Source organism: Chiloscyllium plagiosum, chromosome 15 (genome assembly GCF_004010195.1).
Source record: "Chiloscyllium plagiosum isolate BGI_BamShark_2017 chromosome 15, ASM401019v2, whole genome shotgun sequence".
Lineage (NCBI taxonomy): Eukaryota > Metazoa > Chordata > Chondrichthyes > Orectolobiformes > Hemiscylliidae > Chiloscyllium > Chiloscyllium plagiosum.
Window position 1 is genome coordinate 8,715,907 of NC_057724.1, and position 13,621 is coordinate 8,729,527.

Below are 13,621 nucleotides of genomic sequence, written 5' to 3' on the forward strand. Positions count from 1 at the left end.
TGTTTCTGTTTTTTGCTCTGTATTTTACGGTGGCAGTTCATGCTTGTATGGCTCCTCAAGGCAGCTGGCCATTTGAATGACCAGTTAACAGCAGGTTGGTTTTCAGTGCTTTTTTTTTGGATGCCAAGTACCATTTTGGAAGTCTGAAGTATCCCTCTGGAAACAGTCTCAGCCTTGGGGATGGGAGTCTAGGGTTCTTTTCTGGTGGCAAATGTATAATATCCTTTGGGTTTGACATCATAATGCTCCTTGGGAGTGTTAACTATGGAAATAATGTGCAGAACAGGTAAACAGACTGTGCAACTGTCGGACTTGTCTGGACCTGTCAAGGACTGTTGCAAAGTGTCAAGAAGTATCAATAAATGTTGAATAATGTCAACTGAAGAAGTGTCAATATTGCCCATGAGTACCCACCTGTCAAGAAGCATCAACAAGATCAGATGTGTTTTAATGATTGAAATTGTAATATCACTCTCGAACTCTAAGTAATAAAACTATGTTTCCCTCTGATATGGTATTGGTGTCAGATATCAGATACCAGATGTCAGAACCTGTCAAAATCACAGTTGCTGTTAGTGTCAATGCCTCTGGTTCAATCCAGGGACCTAATGGAGATATGTGTGGCATCTCAGAATCAGTAATAATATCACCGCATTCAGGTGATGACTGATGTCAGGACAGTCGACTGAAACATTCATTATCCCACTGATCCAGATAGTTGTTCTGAGTGAATCAGAGATGTGGGGCTGGAGGTGTATACATGGTTCCATCAGGTGTGATAGATTGCATACATGGGGCCTGAAAAGCTCAGGACAATGAGCGTGGAACTGATCTGCAACCACCTCCAATAGGTCGCACAGGGTATGTGTCCCTAAAGCGCAAAATCTCCACCCCTTGCAACATCCCTTTCAAGTTTCACAACACCTTTCATACAGCAGAGAGACCAGAATTGCATGCCGTATTCCAAAAGGTGGCCTAACCAATATCTGGTACAGCTGCGACATAACCTCCCAACTCCTATACTCAATGCACTGACCAATAGAGGCAATCATACCAAATGTCGTCTTCACTACCCGATCTATCTGCAACTCCACTTTTAAGAAACTATGAACCAGCACCCCAAAGTCTATTTGTTCTGAAACACTCCCCAGTACCCTACCATTAAATATTTAAGTCCTGTTCTGATTTGCTTTCCAAATGCAGCACCTTACATTTATTTAAATTAAACTCCACCAGCCACTCCTTGGCCCATCAGCCCATCTGTTCAAGATCCTGTTGTACTCTGAGGTAACCTTCTTCAATATCTGCGACCTCCAATGGTGATGTCATCTCCAAACTTACCAACTATACCTCTTATATTCACATCCAAATCATTTATATAAATGATGGAAAGCAGTGGACCCAGTACTGATTCTTGTGGCACAACGCTGATCACAGGCCTCTACTTTGAAAAGCAAACCTCCACCATCATCCTCTGTCTGCTAGCCAGTTCTGTATGCAAAGCGAGTTCTCGTCGGATTCCATGTGATTTAACTGTGCTAACCAGTTTACAATTTTAAGGGAACACATACATTTAATTGTATAGAATAGCAAGCAACCTTGGTATTTATACTGAGATAACTCCACAGAGGTTGGCATCCTGTCACTAAGTTACCCTTTATTTAAATGTGGAGAGACCGTGACACTGATCCAGTTCCCTTAGAGCCGGATTTCAGAATGAACTGGATGGTCAGATACATGGGGCAGCACAGTGGCTGAGCAGTTAGCATCGCAGCTTCTCAGTACCAGGGACTGAGTTTGATTCCTGCCTCGGGCAACTGTTTGCGTGGAGTTTGCATATTCTCTCCATGTCTGTGTGGGTTGCCACCAGGTGCTCTGCTTTCCTCCCACAATTCAAAGATGTGCAGGTCAGGTAAATTGGCCATACTAAATTGCCCATTGTGTTAGGTGCATTGGTCAGGGGAAAATATAGGGTGGGGGAATGGGTCTGTAGGGGGATGGTGTGGACTTGTTGGGCTGAAGGGCCTGTTTCAATACTGTAGGGGAATCTAATATTTTTATCTGTGAGCCAGGGCTCCCAAATTGGACCAGAAAAACAGCCCCACTCATGAAACTCATATTTTAAGACATTCACCTGGCTGGCCTTATTACAATCATTACATCCGCTCCCCCGCTGAGTTCTTTTTTGAAGCCTCACGTGGGGCATTTTAGCACTGGGTTGGTTCCTCCAATTCTGCATCAGATATTGGCAGCATGTAACACACAGTAACTTGTCTCTTGTGCCCAGAGCATCTCAGGCAAAGATATTGAGGCAATGACATCAGCTGTGTCCATTTCAGATTCCAAGTTATCGTCAATGCTAGACGGAGAGGGAGAGTCCACGGCTTTTGGAACAGTCAGAAAGGCAGTCAAGGTGTCGGGCAAGTTTTGCTCCCACATCGTTTGCGAGTTTGCAGTTTTCATATAGCCCACGTGCCTGTTCAGGACCATTCCCACACCAAACATCAGCCCCAGAGGTAAACTGTCCCACTTGCTTAGAAGAGTTAAATATCTGGCATTGGTGTTTCTGATGCTGTTTCATCCTCCCCCTCGAGGTCTGGGAAGGTCAGATTTCATTGAGTCTTCTCCCCATTAGCAGCTCTGCTGGAGCTTTCCCTGTAATTGTACGAGGGGTGGTCGTATACTAAACAGGACAGTTTGGTATCTCATGAAGGTAAAGGCAGTTTCTTTAAGTCTACCTCCAAAGTTTGGACTGCTCTTTCTGCCAGACCATTGGATGATAGATAGTGTGGAGCTGTTCTGAAATGTCGAATGCCATTCGACTTAAGGAAATATTCAAATTCCCAGAAGTGTTGCTCACAGATAACAGGCCATCATTTACCAGCAGGGAGTCTGCATATCACAAAAGATGCGCACAACTTTTTTTATTGTCAACCACATATTTGACTAAGAACTCCATGCATGTCCAACTGTTTTGAGTGGGCATTGATAATGACAGAGAACATTGATCCCATGAAAGGACCTGCATAGTTGAATGCAATCAGGTCCAGGGTTTACCTGGCCACACCCACAAATGTGGGGGTGCTGCTGGAGATCATTTTTGTTGATTTAGTAGGTCAATTGGGGTGCCTAGAATAGACATTTTCCCCTTCTAAGGCATATACCCACCTGGGAGAAATGTCTAAAGACTATTTCCAAGTTCCCTAGGTGCTCGTTATTGGTCTTCCCTGTTATTAGCACGTCCTCTAGATAAATGCTGACCTGGGGTAGGCCTTGTAAAATGCACTCTATCGCCTGCTGAAAAGTTGCATTGGGTGATAATACCCCAAATGGCAGTCTAGTGTATTGGTACAAACCCTTGTGTATTAAATTGTAGCATACTTCTAGGAATCGTCATCTGACTGCAATTGCAGGTACACACAGCTCATGTCCACTTTCATGAAGAACAGACCCCTGCCAGATTTGGACTGGTTTGATGATTCCTTTGCTTTCCAGTCTCTTGCCTTCAACATCTGTTTTTGCATGTCAGGCAATTGGCACTAGGTGGGCCTTACAGAATCATGGAATTGCTTCCTGGACATCATGCAAGACAGCCTTGGCTCCTTTGGTGATCCCAGGCCACCCCTGAAAATCTTCCAGGTATTTAATTAGGACGTCACTCAGGCAGCCATTTTCTAATCAAAAAATGTTTAACTAATCTAGGTGAATGTTTCTCAACCAATTCTGCCCCATCAAGCTGGGGGTCAAGTCTTTTACAACAATCAGTGGTAACTGAACTAGTGCTTCTCACAAGAGACTGGAAATTAAGTTGCCCCCCTTCATCTATAAAAGGTTTTCTGGTATATGTTCTCAGTCTAGACAAGGTCTTGCGCAAGCTTAAGAATTTGAGGCCAAAGTGAGTTTTATTAAAGATTCTGCATTCACTGAAACAGCCACGCCAATATCAGCCTTCATTAGCAACAGGTGACTATTAACCAGACCCTTACTTTGATTGGTTCCGAGTTGGATGTTGCTAAGCAGTTTAACTATTCCAAACCAGATGTAGGTAGACTTTCCAGGGTGTGCAGTCTCTTCGATACCAACCTATGAATTCTCTTATTCTAGTTAGGTCCAGTGGGACTCGTTTGCCGTCTTGAGTCTGCATAATGGCACCAATAACCATAGCTTGCTAGTATGCAGATCCTGAAGAAACTTTTAACCATTTGGCTGAAGCTTAGATTTCCTTTGAGCTGATCTGCAGTCCCTCTGTTCAGAATATGTGCTGAGTGAGGCTATGCAATGGCCTTCACTCAAGTCGTGTTCCCAAAGCTCAGTCAGACTGGTGAGGGTGTCCACTTCCAGCAGAATACCCTGCAAGTCATATGCTCCACTTGCCACATTTTCCAATTATGCCTATTTAAAACCCATTTGGGCTTCAGCTGAGCCATGCTTTTAAATGATTACACCATTAGTCATTGAAATGATTCCACAGAGGTTGGTAGCCTATCACAAAGTCATCCTTCATTTACGTGTGGTGAGAGCGTGACAATGATCCAGCTCCTTCAGAGCCGGCTCTCAGTGAACAGAAGCTCTGAAACTCCTGTTTATTTTTCTGTAACTTCTTTTGTAATTGTTTAATAAAATAAAAAGAAAGTTAACATTTACAGCCATATACAACAGCAATTTTACAAGGGAGAGGAGCAACAAAGCCAGGCCCAAAACCCTACCGTTCAACCAGTTTACAGGGAATGGAGGACAAACCACAAATCCCAGTTTCAAATATGAAAAGACAGCAACAATGACAAATATATAGACAATCCTGTTACATAAAAACAGTGCATACAATACACATCCAGCAAGCTCCCATCCCTCCCACCTTCTGGCCACTCGAAGGCAGCTCGCTCCTACACACCTTCCGGCTCTCTGTCCACCCCATGCCCCTTCCAGTTCTCATTCCACCCTGACACACCTTTCAACCACCTCTAAGACAGCCCAGCCCAATACCCACCCAGGGTGACAGCGCTGAGGACAGCTACCTGCCTTCTGGCTCTCGGTCTGCACCTATGTACCATTGGGTTGTCACCCACCCTGATGCACCATCCAGCCAGTGGGCTATCATGGCATACCTTCCGGCCACCTCTAGGACAGCCCGTTCCAATTACCACATCTCTGGACAAAAGCGCTCAGAACATCCTACCCACCATCTGGCTCTCGGGGCGACTGGCATCAGGGTGGCCTACCCACCCTCTGGCTTTCAGGACAGCCTACCAACCTTCAGGTGCACAGGATGGCCTACCCACCCTCCGGCTCGCGGGGTGACAGCTTTCAGGACGACCCATGAGCCTCCCAGCTCACAGTAAGACCTGCCAGACCCAGGGACACAAGACAGTGCAGGTAATAGACCCAACAAACAACAATGCAGTTAATTACTGAAAAAGAGTGTCTTTTCTGGTACACAATCCAAATATAGTCTTCAAAATATAGAGTCCATTCTGAGGAATGGAGTCCACTCTAGTTTATGATATGCATTGTCCAAAATGGCATCCACACCAAACTGCAGAGTCCACCACTAAAATACAGGGTCCCCAACTGAGGGGGGAGTCCACTCCTGAAGGCAGGAAATGCACAGCACACAGGTGTTCAGCCTCCATGGAGTCCTGGCCCAGCCTTGGGAAACCAGGCCCACTCACAGGAACACAGTACAGGTGCAGTTAACTCACAGGGGTTTGGTCCACTCCTGAAGGAAAGGTCTTCTCCCAAACTTTAGGATACAGCAAGGTGCTTGCCTCCCAGCACACACACAGGTGTTCAATATTCAGAGGCCCAGTCCCAGGGCTAGGCCTCCCCACAGGAACAACTCCTCTGGTAAAATGTATGTCTTCCACAAGGGCTCAGTCCAAACACCAAAAAAAGTGAAGACACATACAAAAAACAAAGAAATCTAGAGTCCATGGGCTAAGTCCTACAAAATTAACATTTCTTATTTTTTGAGAAAAGGACAAAGAGTAACACACAGGCTGTAACCAGCCAGTGAAACAGCAATCCCCTAGTGAGAACTGAGTTACACCTGAAACACATTATGTGCATCAGAAGTTTAACAATCAGCCCTCACTAAAAGGAATGCCAGTTAACAAACCGGCTAAATAATTCAGCCAGTTCAGGAATCAGGTTTCCCCCTCCAAAATAAAAGCAGAGACCAACAGTAACACACTGACTGTAACACCAGCCAGCACAGAGTCAGTCCCCTAAACTGAGAAGGCCTCAAACTCCTGTTTATAATATTTTATTAAACAAATTACAAGACAGTTAACATTTACAGCTGTATATAACAGCAATTTTACAAGAGAGGAGCAGCAAAGCCAGGCCCCAAACCTTACCATTCAACCAGTTTACAGGGAGAAGAGGACAAACCTCAAATCCCAGTTCCACATATAAAAGACAGCGACAATGATATTTGTACATAAAAACCTAATCCAGGTACATAGACAGTGCATACAATACAGACCCAGCAAGCCCCCATCCTCCCACTTTCCAGCCACTAAGGCAGCCCGCCCCTCCATACCTTTTGGCTCTCGGTCCACCCCATGCCCCTTCCAGTTCTCGATCAGCCCTGACACCTTCGACCACCTCTAGGGCCGCCTGCCCCAGTACCCACTCAGGGTGACAGCAGTCAGGATGGCCTACCCACCTTCCGGCTTCAACTAACCACCCTCAGCACCTTTCAACCACCTCTGGGGCAGCCCGCCCTGGTACCTGCCTGAGGTAACAGCACTGAGGACGGCTACCCACCTTCTGGCTCTCAGTCTGCCCCTATGTACCATTGGGCTCTCACTCACCCTGATGCGCCGTGCGGCCAGTGGGCTATCCTGGCACACCTACCGGCCACTTCTAGGACAGCGCGACCCCCTTCCCTGGGACGACAGTGTGCAGGGTAGCCCACAAGCCTTCTGGATCTCAGCTTGCCCTTACGCACCTTCTGGCTCTCTGCTGCGCTGACACCTTTTGACTACTGCTAGGTCAGCCCTTTCCGATCACCCCTTCTCAGGACGACAGCGCTCAGAACAGCCTACCCACCTTCTGGCTCTCTGGGCGATTGGCATCAGGGTGGCCTACCCACCCTCCGGCTTTCGGAACAGCCTACCAACCTTCAGGTTCACAGGATGGCTGACCCATCCTCCGGCTCGCAGGGTGACAGCTTTCAGGACAACCCATGAGCCTCCCAGCTCATAGTAAGACTTGCCAGACCCAGGGACACAAGACAGTGCAGGTGATAACCCAACAAACACCACAATACAGTTAATTGCCAAAAAACAGCCCTTTCTGGTACACAGTCCAAATGTAGAGTCTTCAGAATACAGAATCCATTCCCAGGAATGGAGTACACTCCAGTTTATGAGGCGGATTGTCCAAAATGGAGTTCACTCCAAACTGCAGAGTCCACTCCGAAAGGCAGCAAATGCACACCTGGCAGCACGCAGGTGTTCGGTCTCCATGGAGTCCTGGCCCAGCCTTGGAAAACCAGGCCCACTCACAGGAACACAGTACATTGTACAGGTGCAGTTAACTCACAGGATTTGATCCACTCCTGAAGGCAAGGCCCTCACCCAAACTCCAAGATACAGTAAGTGCTCACCTCCCAGCACACACACAGGTGTTCAATCTTCAGAGACCCAGTCCCAGGGCTAGGCCTCCCCACAGGAACAGCTCCTCTGGTAAAATGTATGTCTTCTACAAGGGCTCAGTCCAAACACCAAAAAAAAAGTGAAGACACATACAAAAAAAGCCAAAAGGAAACTAGAGTCAAAGGGCTAAGCCCTACCACAAAATTAACATTATCCTTTTCTCAAAAAGTAAAAAAGAGTAACACACAGGCTGTAACCAGCCAGTGACACAGCAATCCCCTAATGAGAACTGAGCTACACCTGAAACACATTATGAGCATCAGGAGTTTTTTTTTTAACCCCCACACTACCACCTAAGTGCGGTAGTGCTTATTTTTTTCCCCCAGCACCCATGGTGTGTGTGTGCAGGTGTGAGACACTGTGTCTTCCACTAAGTGCACCAATCTTTATTCAATTTCCACCACCAGGAAGATAGGAAAACACCCAGGTGGCCAGTGACAAACACTGCCCTTCACATCAAGGGACAGTGCTGTGTGATCAAAACAGTGAAGGGGAGGGTAGGGACTAAATCAAAATAGAGTTGGAGGGAGAAATAATGCACTCCACTCCCTGCGGCGCCCACCTCTCCCTGAACAACTCCAGGGTGTTGGTCGTTCTGAATTTACTTCTTTTTTTTTTCTTCTCTCTCTCTTTTTTTCCCCTTTAACCCCCACACTACCACCTAAGTGCGGTAGTGCTTATTTTTTCCCCAGCACCCATGGTGTGTGTGTGCAGGTGTGAGACACAGTGAAAGACACAAAGTGCACGAATCTTTATTTAATTTCCACCACCAGGAAGATAGGAAAACACCCGGGTGGCCAGTGACAAACACTGCCCTTCACATCAAGGGACAGTGCTGTGTGATCAAAACAGTGAAGGGGAGGGTAGGGACTAAATCAAAATAGAATTGGAGGGAGAAATGATGCACTCCACTCCCTGCGGCGCCCACCTCTCCCTAAACCCCTCCAGGGTGTTGGTCGTTCTGAATTTATTTTTTCTTTTTTTCCTTTTTTTTTAACCCCACACTACCGCCTAAGTGCGGTAGTGCTTATTTTATCCCCAGCACCCATGGTGTGTGTGTGTGCAGGTGTGAGACACAGTGAAAGATCGTGTGCACGAATCTTTATTCAATTTCCACCACCAATTTTAATAAAATAAAAAAAAAATAAAAAAAATAAACAGAAGCGTTTAGCAGTACCGCAGTTAAGTGGTAGTGTGGGGGTTAATTAAAAAAAATATATAAAAAAAAAGAAACAGGAATCTTGGCCACCCGGGTGTTTTCCTATCTCTCTGGTGGTGGAATTTGAATAAAGATTCGTGCACCTTGTGTCTCTCACTGTGTCTCACACCTGCACACACACACACACCATGGGTGCTGGGAAAAAAAAAGAAAAAGAGGAAAAAAAAGAAAGAAAGAAAATAAACACAGTTCAGACCCTGGAGGTGTTCAGGGAGAGGTGGGCGCCGCAGGGAGTGGAGTGCATCATTTCTCCCTCCAACTCCATTTTGATTTAGTCCCTACCCTCCCCTTCACTGTTTTGATCACACAGCACTGTCCCTTGATGTGAAGGGCAGTGTTTGTCACTGGCATACGTTGGGAGCTTAGGCTGTCAGGGAAGGATGTGGTGGAAATGTGGAACTTTTTCAAAGAGCAGATACGACGTGTCCATGATATGTATGTACCTATCAGGCAGGAAAGAAATGGTCGTGTGAGGGAGCCTTGGTTGACGAGAGAGGTTGAATGTCTGGTAAAGAGGAAGAAGGAGGCTTACATAAGGATGAAGAAACAGGATTCAGACAGAGCAGTGGAAGGATACAGGATAGCCAGAAGGGACCTGAAGAAAGGGATTAGGAGAGCTAAGAGAGGGCATGAAAAATCGTTGGCGGATAGGATCAAGGATAACCCCAAGGCATTTTATGCGTATGTGAGAAACCTGAGAATGACGAGAACGAGGGTAGGTCCGATCAAGGACAGTAGTGGGAGACTGTGTATTGAGTCGGAAGAGATAGGAGAGGTCTTGAACAAGTACTTCTCTTCAGTATTTACGAACGAGAGGGACCGTATTGGAGAAGAGGAGAGTGTGAAATGGACTGGTAAGCTAGAAGAGATACCTGTTAGGAAGGAAGATGTGTTGGACTTTTTTTTTTTCCTGCTCCTTCTCCAAGGACACCCGGGCTCTAACGTACTGTCCTCTTTTATTTTTTATTTTTTGCTGTTTTTTTTTCTTTCAAAAATTTAACCCCCACACTACCGCCTAAGTGCGGTAGTGCTTATTTTATCCCCAGCACCCATGGTGTGTGTGTGTGCAGGTGTGAGACACAGTGAAAGATCGTTCTGAATTTATTTTGGCTAGGGCTAATTAATAGCCATGTTGGCCAATCTGTTTGTTCAGATCCAATCAGGTAATAAGAAAACGAGGCACAGCATTGCTTAATCAGATCGTGGTGTTACGTATTTGAACTGGCATCGTACTCTGTTACAAAGTTGTCATCACAAGGATCCCCAGGATGATGTTTTTTAGGTATGTATAATCTGTATACACTATGCCACACAATTGTGAAAGAAGTTGACCATGCTATATCTGGTCTTTTTATTCTTAGAAGAATGCAACTTGCTTGTACATTTTACAGAATGGTCACCTTTATGTCAAAAATTCTCATACTATCCATATATTTAATTCCTAATTCCTTCAAATATGGTGTTAAGATGAGCATACAATATAGGAGTACAGTAGCCAATTTTGCTTAAGTCTACTCCACAATTTAGTGAGATCAGTGTTGACCTGATCATCTTCAACTCCACTTTCCTATCTTTTCCCCATAATCTTTGTTTCCCTTACTTATTAAACATCCTTCTGTCTCAGCCTTAAATATATGAAATGACACTACCTTGCCCACCTCTGCACTAAAGAATTCAAAAGATTCTATCCTTAGAAAAATTTCCTCCATGTCTCTGTTTTAAATGTGTACCCACTTATTATGAGATAATGTCCTCTGGTCTCAGACTGACCCACAGGGCAAACATCTCTGCATCAACCCTATCAAGTCCTCTCAGAACCTTATGATTCTATAAGATCATCTCTAATTCTTCTAAACTCTGTGATAATACTGTCTTTTAGGGATGTGTTCTGTCCTGTTCTGTCGTTGGGGTCTATCCCCACCTATCATTTTCTCTTTACCCGCTCCCTCACCCTACCTTCTACAAATAAACTGCCATTTTCCGAACTACCATCAGTTCTGAGGAAGGGTCACTCAATCCAAAATATTAATTTTGATTTCTCTTCACAGATGTCACCAGATGTGCTGAGCTTTGCCAGCAATTTCAGTTTTTGTTTTTAATTTACGTTGCCTGCAGTTCTTTTAATTTTATACCATAAATTGTTGGTTCTGCACCTTCCAAGCTCACACAGTATTGTTTTGATGTAAGTTTGGATCAAATACACTCTTAACTGAAATACTTTTGCTCAGAAGGATTTTTGATGAGTATTAGTCCCTATGGCAATATAAACATTGGGGGAGAAGGTGGCCTAGCCGTAGTAATGTCAGAGGGCTCGTCATTGAGACCTCCAGAGTGATATTCTGAGGGCTGGACTTCAATTAAAACCCGGACTAAAACTCTGGCCTAACGATGACTTAATCACTGTTATTGTCATTTTAAAAAATAACCCTGGTTCACTAATGCCCTTTACAGATGGAAATCTGTCATCTTTACCGGTAGCCTACCTGTAATTCCAGGACTACAGCACTGTGGTTGATTCTTAAAAGACCTTCGGGCAATTGGGAATGGACAATAAACACTGGCCTAGCTGGCAATGTCCACGTCCCATTGAAAAATATTTCAAAAATCTGAATGGTAAAATTCACTGAGGTTTTCTGTTTAACTCTGGTTGAAGAATCTCTTTCGTGGGCCAGATTTTCAATTAGGTTCGGGAACCCAATACCTGGATAAATTCTGCTCCTTTCCCTCTGCTTGAGTTATGTCAACATTGCAATGTAAGTTTTAAAATTAAATGGCCTAATTAGTCAGAAGATGGACTTGGCACCTACTTAGAGACAGTGAGTGTCTTGAGATGGAGGGTGCTGCCTGCCTGCCACAGGGGATAATAAAGCCTGGCTGGGATTTATTGAGGAAGTTTTGAAAAGACAAAAATGTATTGGAAGCCTCGAGAGTTTCTTATGGAAAGCCCCAAAAACCTGATTGATTGATCTAATTGGTATTTAGTTGCCATCTTTCTTACTGGGGAAGTATTTTCATTTTACATTATGACCCATATAATGGGGCACTATAGCAACAATTCACTCTTCCAACTGCAGTCAGAACAGTACATTAAAAGTGTAATTGCATCATATTAAACAATGGCTGGCATTTAGTGAGCTATGATATAATTTAGACCAAAACATATACTTTTAACAAATATCCAGTAAGGAAAATGGTTAACCATGACTAATTAAAGAAATTAATGATTGCATTAAATCAAAGGAAGAACTGTATAAAGTATCCAAAATAGTTTGTAAGCCTATGAATTGAAACATTTTGGAATTCAGCAAATGACGAACGACGGAAATATTAAGGATGGGAGAATAGAACATGAGAGTATACTAGCGAGAGGCATAAAATTGGGCCGTAAAAACATCTCTAGGTATGTAAAAATAATAAAAAAAGCAATTTCAAAAGGGTGCTCATTACAAGAAAAGCTAGGAGAATTTTTTAAAAAGGGGATAAGGACAGAGCAGCAAAAATAAACCATACTTTGATCTATCTCAGCAGGAGAAATTGAAAATATCCCAGAAAAATTAAGAATCTATGGACTAATACAAATTAGAAATTCAATTTCAAAAATGTCAATATTGGCAAACAAAAGTATGAGAAAATTTAATACAATTTAAAGTAGATAAATCTTCTGAACATGAGCTACATTTGGGTGGCACAGTGGTAGTGCTGCTTTCTCAGTGTCAGGGACCTAGGTTCAATTAAACTCTCAGGTGATTGTGTGGAGATTGCACATTCTCCCCGTGGGTTTCCTTTGGGTACTCGGCTTCCCTCCCAGAGTCCAAAGATGTGCAGGTTAAGTGAATTGGCCATGGTAAATTGTCCAGGAATGTGCAGAAGAAACCCATGCAGACATGAGGAGAATATGCAAACTCTGCATAGACAGTGGCCTGATGGTGGAATCGAACCTGAGTCCCTGGTGCTGTGAGGCAGCAATGCTAACCTCTGAGCCACTTTGCTCCCCTAAATGTACAAGTGCTTTGAAATACCAGCAATTCTCAGTCACACATGCATCAGCTTAGACATTCATAAACATTCTTCATCTTTGTTGGGTCAAAATTTCGTAGTTCCCCATATTCTCCACAAGAGAATAGAAGGAATTGGAGCAAGCACAGACTATTCAGCCCCTAAGCTAGTCCAGCATTCAGGGACCCCTTCGCCCACCTCCAACACACTGCATCCACCTGGACACCCCGCGCTGGCCTATTACCTGCCCTCGACCTCTTCATTTCCAACTGCCGCCGGGACATTAACCGCCTCAACCTGTCGACCCCCCTCCCCCACTCCAACCTTTCACCCTCACAACGCGCAGCCCTCCAACCCCTCTGCTCTAATCCCAAACTCACCATTAAGCCAGCGGATAAAGGGGGCGCAGTGGTAGTCTGGCGCACTGACCTCTACACCGCTGAAGCCAAACGCCAACTCAAGGACACCTCTTTCTACTGCCCCTCGACCATGACCCCACCCCTCATCACCAAACCATCATCTCCCAGACCATTCAGAACCTCACCACCTCAGGAGATCTCCCACCCACAGCTTCCAACCTCATAATCCGGGAACCCCGCACTGCCCGGTTCTACCTCCTTCCCAAGATCCACAAGCCTGACCACCCTGGCCGACCCATTGTCTCAGCATGCTCCTGCCCCACTGAACTCACCCCTACCTACCTCGACACTGTCCTATCCCCCCTAGTCCAGGAACCCCCCACATA

At 44.9% G+C, this 13,621-nt stretch overlaps 1 protein-coding gene across 1 annotated transcript in view; it reads right to left on the reverse strand.

Moving 5' to 3' along the window:
- The window catches only part of LOC122557539 (sodium- and chloride-dependent neutral and basic amino acid transporter B(0+)-like), a 321,849-nt gene that overhangs the window by 174,240 nt on the left and 133,988 nt on the right, over positions 1–13,621 (reverse strand). The gene's annotated exons all lie outside the window — the stretch shown is intronic.